The sequence below is a fragment of the Pelodiscus sinensis genome, chromosome 21 (genome assembly GCF_049634645.1).
Source record: "Pelodiscus sinensis isolate JC-2024 chromosome 21, ASM4963464v1, whole genome shotgun sequence".
Lineage (NCBI taxonomy): Eukaryota > Metazoa > Chordata > Testudines > Trionychidae > Pelodiscus > Pelodiscus sinensis.
The window spans coordinates 7,826,576-7,836,381 of NC_134731.1; positions in this window are offsets into that span (position 1 = coordinate 7,826,576).

A 9,806-nucleotide genomic window follows, 5' to 3' on the forward strand; every position below is an offset into this window, starting at 1 on the left:
AGCCAAGTGAGTTACACCAATATGTAACTGGTGTGAGACCTTGGGCCTGATTCACTGACCTGCAACGGCCCCTTTACACCTGCCAGCATGAAGACACAGGCTGCAGAAACAGACCCTGGCTGATTGAAAACTGCTGGCCCTGTCCACGGTCCCCAGTGTAGGGAGCTGATCGGGGCATGCTGGGAGCATGGCTGATGTGCATTTTACTACAGCCCTGCAACTTTTCTCTCTCCCTTGCTAGGGCCTGTTTATAAGGCTCAGGAGAGCCGAGAGTCAAATCCTACTGGAAAATGCCAGCGCTCCCAGATTCGCTGAACTGCTTTGTCCAGCACGGATGTCTTTTTGGACCTGAACTCCAGGTGCTGATGCATGAGAGTAGAATCTGGCTCCACACTTCCATTTTATTTTTGTCGGTGCAAAAAATAGATGCACGTGTGTGTGGCTGTGATCAGCACAAAAAATAAATAAAGCCAGAGAGGAACATATGGGCCTGCTTGAAAATGCCATCTGCCAGCAGCAGCCTGCCACTGTTCTAAATACCAGAGGGTAGGAAATGCAAGTGGCGGTTTCAGCTTTCTGTTTCCTAGGTGAACACAGTTTTAATGAATAGGGCCTTAGGCCTTCGGATTCGCTCTCTCTTGTTCGCGCGCGCTGCTTCCGAATGCAGCTGTCATTTGCCAATGGGAGCTGAAACTGAACTAGCTGCCTTCGCATCACAGCAAGGAGCTAGAGCCAGGTGAATGCTCTAGAGAAATGAAAGAAGGAAGCGATATGTTCCTAGCCTCTGCCTTACACTATGTGACACACCCAGAGTACTAGTACAAACGGTTATTGTCCTGGATCGATTGCAAGGCATTACATCCTCAGCAACCCATGTTGAAAACCAAAAGTTTTTGGTCATCTGCGCCTGCATCTTTTGTTTTTAATGTGTGTTGCTAAGGATGTAATGCCTTTTAATCGATCCAGGATAATAACCATCTGTACGGTTACCCTGGGTGTGTCACATGGTGCAGGTCAGAAAGGGCAACTGAACTCGTCTTTCCTACACAGCATGCTAGACTTCCATAGAGCCGGCTATAGGAGGCAGATGTAACACATGCAGCAAACAAGGATGAGGCAGGAACCTCTAGAAATGGTTTGGTTTGAAATATGCACGCAGTGGCGACCAGCTAAAAGGGACACACAGTCCATGTGTTGAGGCTCAACGTTTGGCTACGCTGAAAGAAGGGAAATGTGTTCCCCAGATGTGTGCAACTCCAAGCAGGACCAGCCAAACTTACAAGGACTTGTGTTTCATAGAATACTTGAACCGGAAGGGACCTCAAGAGGTCATCAAGTCAGGTCCCCTGCCCTCATGGCAGGACCAAGCACCATCTTCTAGACCATCCCTGATAGATATCTGTCTAACCTGCTCTTAAATATCTCCAGTGATGGAGATTCCACAACCTCCCTAGGCAATTTATTCCAGTGTTTAACCACCCTGACAGGAAGTTTTTCCTAATGTCCAACCTAAACCTCCCTTGCTTCAGTGTAAGCCCATTGCTTCTTGTCTTATCAGAGGTTAAGGAGAACAAATTTTCTCCCTCTTCCATATAACACTGTTTTAAGTACTTAAAAGCTGCCATCATGTCCCTTCTCAGTCTTCTCTTTTGAAGGCTACACAAATCCAGTTCTTTCAGTCTTCTGTTGTAAGTCATGTTTTCTAGACCTTTAATTATTTTTGTTGCTCTTCTCTGGACCCTCTCCAATTTCTCCACATCTTTCCTGAAATCTGGTGCCCAGAACTGGACACAGTACTGCAGTTGAGGCCTAATCGGTGCAGAGTAGAGCGGAAGAACGACTTCTCGTGTCTTGCTCACAACACTCCTGTTAATGCATCCCAGAATCATGTTTGCTTTTTTTGGCAACAGTGCTACACTGTTGGCTCATATTTAACTTGTGGTCCACTATGATCCCTATAGCCCTTTCTGCAGTACTCCTTCCTAGACAGTCGCTTCCCATTATGCATGTATGAAAAGAGCTAGCTTGTCATGAGTCCTAATATGGTCATATAGGGGAGTGAGCTGGGGAGGGAAATCCGTCCTGCACTCCGGTGCTGTGTTGGAGGGTCTCTGGATCTGTGGCTCCAATGAGCAACCTCTCTACACAGCTCAGCCTCCCTCCATGTCAAGGAGGTGGGGATGAGCAGAGAATGGACAGAGTCAAGGCCTTGCCTTCCCAACCAATATGCCAGCTGGCAGAGCTGGCTAGGGGGAAGGGGAGTTGTGCCCTTTTTAGGGCTGCAGTAAAATAATTACTCCTCACCCTGAAGCAAAACAGGTGCCAAGGAAAAGTGATGTTGCCATGTCCCAGAGAAGAACCCACTGCCCCCTGCTCTGGTTTGTGTTTTATAGGCTCACAATGGCTCAAACGCGTACAGATTGTGACGCTTTGCCTCCATATTTTTACGGAAATATGTTTTTGAATACGTATAAGCGTAACTCAAATATGCTTTAAGCGAAACAGATTGTTTGTAATTGTTCCAGAGCCTGTGATCCCCTCAATGTGCATGTATCATTCTTGATTGTGAAGTTCAAAATAAGTGTAAATCTGCTTATTCATCTACAGGTTCTAGTGAGAGGCATTAGTGGTTCTTAAGGGGCTTAACAGCCCAGTGCTCAAGACAATGATCTGTAAAGAGTTTTGTTTTTCCTGTAAGCCCAAACCATAGGTGGTCCTACAAAGTCATGTGACCAAGCCGCCTAATGCCAGAATCCATTTTGAAGCTGGGGATGGGAAGCGTTAAACAAAAGGTTCCCGTCCTGTGGAAATTCTCTTTAAGGAATGGGAAACAATCAACATTGTCTTCAGCTGGCTTTTGAAAACTGCCTTCCATCCTAAGAGTGTGTCTGCACAGCAGGGCTTAATTCAAAATAAGCTACGCAAATTGAGCTATGTCAATTGCGTATCTTATTTCGAAATAGCTTATTTCAAAATAAGGAGCCTCTTCACAGCACTTATTTTGAAATAAAGCACTCTTCCTCCGACTTCCCTTACTCCTCGTACAGCGAGGGTTACAGGAGTCGGAGTCAGAAGTCCTCCAGCTTGACGGTATTTTGACACTATTTTGAAATAACTGCCTGCTGTGTAGACGCGGACTAAGTTATTTCGGAATAGTGCTAGGTATTTTGAAATAGTGTTGCAGTGTAGATGTACCCTAAGAGAATACACAAGAAGCTGTTAGACCCAGGCCAGCGAAAAGATCAGCACTGCCAGAAATGTGTCTGGAACAGGCAGAGGGTTGAGAAATAGATTTGTAAGAATCTCCCTTGTATTAGGCTTAGCTGGCGTGTTTTGTTTATTTTGGCTTAGTAACCTACTTTGATCTGTCTGCTTTCACTTGCAATCACTTAAATCCATACTTAATTAAACATACTGCACATCTCTCTCTTTCATTCCTAAAGAAAGCAAACCTGATGAGTTTTGTGTAAGACTTGTCTATGGAGTAAGATGCATTTATTTGGGGGTTCGGTCCCTTTTGAGGGTCGTGCTCCTGGGTGCTATTAAGTCCTAATAATTGAGCCCACTCAGAGCTGAGCTGGTTCAGTGTTTATGTTGCTCTGCTGGGGGGCTGTTAGCTCAACTCTGTGCCTTTGCTGGGAGAGACTGGAGCTTCTGGCACAGAAGGAAGGGTTAGTGGGGCACCCCAGAGAGCAGGTAGGTAGGTTCAGTGGTATGATCAGCACAGCGGGTGACAGTCCCAAGGAACCTCTGTGATCCAACCCATCACACTGATACTGTGGACTTTTTTCCCAGTCCCTTTTGAAGAATTCTCCCCACTGCTTCGTGCTTTCATTGCTGGCTTTGGGCACCTACGTAGCAAACACTTGCTGTGCTGATTATTCGTGGCTTAGACAGCCCTGCCGGTGCGCATGGGGCTTTGCAATGCTCCACGCCGAGAGAGATGCTGCACCACGGCTTGCAGGCTGAGCGTTTAATCTTACAAGCACGCACAGCTGTGAGCAGGGCGTCCTACGTGGAGCGGTCCCATTGAAGTCACCAGAGAGCTTGCGGTGGGGGTGGAATTAATCGAAGGCAGTGGTGTAGCCAGAAGAGCCCGCTTGGGGGGCTCCAATGTCAGCTGAGTAGGCAACGATGGGGTGAGGGTTAAGCCCCCACACCTTGGCCCCACTCCCCAGCCAGAGCACCGAGCGGAGTGGGGTAAGCCCTAGAGCCACAGCCCCGCTTCCAGTCCAGAGTGCCAGGTGCTGCGGGGTTAGCCTCCCTGCTCCGTCCCATTCCCTGGTGTGAGTACAGAGCAGGCTGGTGGGGGCCAAATCCAGGCGAGCCGTAGGCGACATCTGGCCCATGGGCTTTAGGTTGCCCGCCCCCGGTGTAAGGATGATAGGAGTTACTATAGAGAACTTTCTGGGTATCTGGCTGGTGAGTCTTGCCCATATGCTCAGGGTTTAGCTGATCGCCATATTTGGGGTGGGGAAGGAATTTTCCTCCAGGGTAGATTGGCAGAGGCCTTGGAGGTTTTTCGCCTTCCTCTGTAGCATGGGGCACGGATCACAGCTGGAGGATTCTCTGCATCTTGGGGTCTTCAAACTATTTGAAGGCTTCAATATCTGAGATATAGGTGAGAGGATTATTCTAGGAGGGGTGGGTGAGATTCTGTGTCCTGCATTGTTCAGGGGGTCAGACTAGATGATCATAATGGTCCCTTCTGACCTTAAAGTCTATGTCATTCGGAGGTGTGAAAAAAACACCCCACCAAGTGACACAAGTTGCATGGACAGGGGGCTCTCACCAGCACTCCAAAGCACATGGAACACATGGGCTAGATATAACATAGACACCACAACAAAGCATATCACAGGATCCTGGCTCATAGCTATGAAGAAATGACACGGATTATGCCCTCCTGAGTGCTTTGGAGCATGGCATCAGCAATTGTGAAGAGTGCAGAGGCAGAACCATCGAGAAAACAGATCCCAGGGAACAGACTGGATCCTTACCAGGCCGTCAGCCTAGCTGGGTTATTTGTAACAGCAGCCTCAATCCTGAATGCAGTGAAAATCATAATTCATCTGGTGGGAAAAGTCAGAAGCAACGATTGATTTGCTCTGCTCCTGTAGCAGAAATCCAGCGAGAAATGTCTCCAGGTCACTGCCATCGGTGTGCAAAGAGTCCTTCTGTTTCTAAAAACAACGCGTAGTCCTGTGGCACTTTGGAGACTAACAATATATATACCATATCGTGGGCTTTCGTGGGCAAAACTCACTTCCTCAGATGAGCTGGAGTGGAAAAAAAGGGGAACCCAGAAAGCTCATGATACTATATATATTTTGGTTAGTCTCCAAGGTCCCCCAGGACTACGCGTTGTTTTTAAAGTTACAGACTAACCCGGCCACCCCTCCGATTGCTAGAACATCCTGTCCTAGTGGAGAAAACAAAGCGAGTTTGCAGCTCTGACTCTAGGTTGTCTCTTTCTCTGGACCTTCCCTTCTGGGCACCAAAAGGACTGAGCAGCGTTGTAGAAGGCAGGAGAGATTCCAGTGGACTGGAAAAGGGCAAATATAGTGCCCATCTATAAAAAGGGAAATAAGAACAACCCAGGAAACTACAGACCAGTTAGTTTAACTTCTATGCCAGGGAAGATAATGGAGCAAGTAATTAAGGAAATCATCTGTAAATACTTGGAAAGTGGCAAGGTGATAGGGAACAGCCAGCATGGATTTGTAAAGAACAAATCATGCCAAACCAATCTGATAGCTTTCTTTGATAGGATAACGAGTCTTGTGGATATGGGAGCAGAGGTGGATGTGGTATACCTAGACTTTAGTAAGGCGTTTGATACGGTCTCGCATGATCTTCTTATCAATAAACTAGGCAAATACAACTTAGATGGGGCCACTATAAGGTGGGTGCATAACTGGCTGGATAACCATTATCAGAGAGTAGTTATTAACGGTTAACAATCCTGCTGGAAGGGCATAACAAGTAGGGTTCCGCAGAGATCTGTTTTGGGACCGGTACTGTTCAATATCTTCATCAATGATTTAGATACTGGCATAGAGAGTATGATTATTAAGTTTGCAGATGATACGAAACTGGGAGGGGTAACAACTGCTTTGGAGGGTAGGGTCATAATTCAAAATGACCTGGACAAATTGGAGAAATTGTCTGAAGTTTCTCAGATAGGATAAAGTTGAATAAGGACAAATGCAAAGTGGTCCGCTTAGGAAGGAACAATCCGTTTCACACATACAGAATGGGAAATGACTGTCTAGGAAGGAGTACTGCAGAAAGGGATATAGGGGTCATAAAGGACCACAAGCTACATATGAGTCAACAGTGTGACGCTGTTGCAAAAAAAGCAAACACGATTCTGAGATACATTAACAGGAGTGTTGTGAGCAAGTCATTCTTCCGCTCTACTCTGCGCCGATTAGGCCTCAATTGGAGTAGGAATAAGAGATCCTCCGGAAAAGAGCTTATTTTCCGGAGGATCGCGTCCAGACTGGCGCTTTTCTCCGGCTTATCTACAAGCCGGAAAAAAGCGGCAGCCATGAAAATGCAAATCCTGCGGGGGATATTTAAATCCCCCGCGGATTTGCCTATTCCAAAGTGCTACATTAGCATCCCTATTACGGAATAGGGGCCAATGTAGACACAGCCAGGGTGGTTAAACACTGGAATAAGTTGCCGAGGGAGGTTGTGGAATCTCCATCACTGGAGATATTTAAGAGCAGGTTAGATAGGCATCTATCAGGCATGGACTAGATGATACTGGGTCCTGCCGTGTGGGCAGGGGACTGGACTCGATGATTTCTTGAGGTCCCTTCCAGTTCTAGTGTTTTATGATTCTATGATTATAACCCTGGTGGGATGAGGGTTACAGGATTATTGGAATAGCGAGCCCATTGTTTTGAAATCTACTTTGAAATAGCTATCCTAGCACCTCAGTCTAGACCAGTGGTCCCTAGCGCAGTGCCCGCGGGCGCCATGACACCCGCTGGGGCATTTATGTGCGCACGCTGAATGATCTGGGCCGGCCCCGCCCTCAGTACGCAGCACATGTGTGGTGCCGGCCCCGGGTGCATGGTGCATGGGCGGCCCCTGCCCCGGAAGCACGGCACATACATGGTGCCGGCCCCGGGTGTGTGGCACATGGGCAGCCCCACCCCCTGATGCACGGTGCGTGAGTGGCCCCGCCCCCAGGTGCCCGGCAACCCTGAAAGATTGGGGACCACTGGTCTAGATGTACCTTTAGGGGTGTGATTTATACTGGTGCAAGCTGTAGTTTAGGCAGAGTTGCTATACTGGTGTAAAGGTCCTTTATACTGAATCCACATGAAGAGGGTTTTATTGCTTTGACTACAGGGGTTTATTAAAGGGTACAACTTTCTATTGTGCATGAGATCTGTGTCACAAGACTGGATCAATATGTGATAGGATCATGACACAGCTTCACCAAATCATGTAACATAATATCTTGTAGTGGGACATTATAAATCTGATAGCCTTAGCCACTGAAGCCAGTGGAACGACACCTAGGATGAATTTGGCTCTGTAAGATTTGTTTGTACAGTACTATCAGCTTTGTTGATTTAGGATAAGCATCTGCTTATCCTAAATCAGGGATGGGCAACCTAGGCTAGAGAGTGGACCGCATGGGCCTTCATCTCAGTGGGCCGTGAGATTGTCGTAACCAAGATGTCTCCTGGGACAGGGTAATTTTGCTAACTGCGCTTGCATATCTAGTAGGTGCCGTCTGCACCGTAGCAGCGCTTTGATTGGATACAGAGGGAGTGCCCGGCTCTCACACTCAATGTTGTGTGTAATCAGCAGGCACTTCACTTCACGTGCCCTTCCTTTATAAACATGTCATTCTCGTAGTACCGCTATAAAAAAAGCTGTGTGGACACAAACCAGCGGAATCTGGCGCCCCTACTTGTGGGCAACTGTAAACAAAATGTCTCGCGGGCCACACCTAGAACCCCGATGGGCGCAGATTGCCGGCCCCAGCCCTAACTGGATTGTAATGTTTGTCAGGAGGTTTTCTGTCCATTTGTAGAAGCTAAGCTCCCTCTGCTGGCAACCAAGAAATCAAACCTCTTTAGCAGCTGGACATGCTAGGCATGGGAAGTAGAGGTGTGTGGGGTGTGCGGGGTGCTGCAGCACCCCCAGATTTTGCTCCCAATTTCCCCATGCCTGTGGGCTGTCTCTGCTGCTGGCTTCACCATCCTGGGTCTCAGCCTCTGGACGGCCCCCACAGGATTCTGCTGGCTCCCCTGGCTTCGCTGCGGCCCTCCAGTCTCACAGGCTCTGCTGGCCCTTGGGGTCCTATCATCTGTTGGCCCTGCAGGGTCCTCAGCCAACATGCCCTGCCAGCTCTGGGGTCTAGGCCATCACACTTGGGGGTTTCATTGACGCCTGGGGTCCTGGCGCTAGCCTGGGGCTGTATTCCTAGCTTCAGTCCAGAGCTCAGTAGTCAAACCCCCGTTGTGGCTGCATCCTGGGGGCGGTGCGGGGCTAGAATTGCCAATGCTCCCAGACCACATGGACTGGATGCTATCGACGTGCATGGCATCTAATTGGTCTGGTCCAGGAGTCGGCAACCAGTGGAGAGGCATGAAACAGGTGTAAGGGAGGGGGCGTGACTCAGCATCCCCACCCTAAAAATTGTTCCAGCACCACTGTTTGACAGTGGGGAAATAAAATCAATTTTTGAAACTAGGACAGGTAAGAGCTGGGCTTCTGCCTTTGTAAATTTCTGCAGAAATGCTTCCCTTTACAGAGAAGGGCAGTAATAACTGCCAAGAAGTTACTTTTTGCAAGAAAATATCAGCAAAGCCAGAGACCTAGATACCACTCCTCACCCTGCCACTGATTTGCTGAGTGACCTTGGGCAAGTCACTTCATCTCTCTGCGCTTCCGTCTCCCCTTTAGCTGTCTTGTCTATTTAGAACGAAAGACTTCTGTGTTTGCACAGGGCCTAGCAGGACGGGGCTCTGATCTCCAGTGGAGGTCTCTAAGCGCTATTGTAATACAAACTAATACATACAAATCAGCATAATCAAATGATGTTTTTACAAAATAAGCGTATAGGTCAAGCAGTGGAACCATTTCTCTCTTTCTGTGCGACTGAAGCCACGGTCAGTGTGTGTGAGTGTGTGTGTGGGGGGGGGGAGGGAGAGCAGTCAGAAGCTTATGCTCATTGTGAGATTGTGTGTGTGCAGTATGGGGAGAATTTTCCTCAGGGGGGAAAGCAGGCAAATTTGCAAGCACCAGGCAATTTCTCTCGTCCGATGCATATCCTGCCAAGTGTCTGTTTTCACTCTGACCATGGGTCCTGAGCATCTGCCTGAGCCTGCCTGATTATTCCCAGCCTTTGGGCACAACTGCGGTATGTGGGTGACCCACAAGTACGCTGCTGAGTCTGGGGCACTCTCTGGTGTACAGACAGCGGGCAAGGAATGGTGCTCTGTTGGGCACAGACCACACCTGCCAGCCCATTTCAGGGCATTCGCACTGTCCCCTCACCAGAGATCCCTCGGGTGCTCTGGGCTACACACTTTGGTGCACGGGGACTGTAGGACAAGGGCAGCCCCAGCGGGTTGCAGGCCTATGAAGGATGCCGCGATGCCCCCGCAGGCTGCCCAGGAAGCTGTGCCCTTGGCCGGCTGCTCAGATGAGATTCCATTGCTGCCCAGCTGATTAGCAGAGCGCCCACAGCCCGCAGCGTGTGTCTGGATTGGTGGTGCACAGCTGCAAGCCCCCCGGTGCACAGAACAACATTTATTCTGCACACGGGTGGG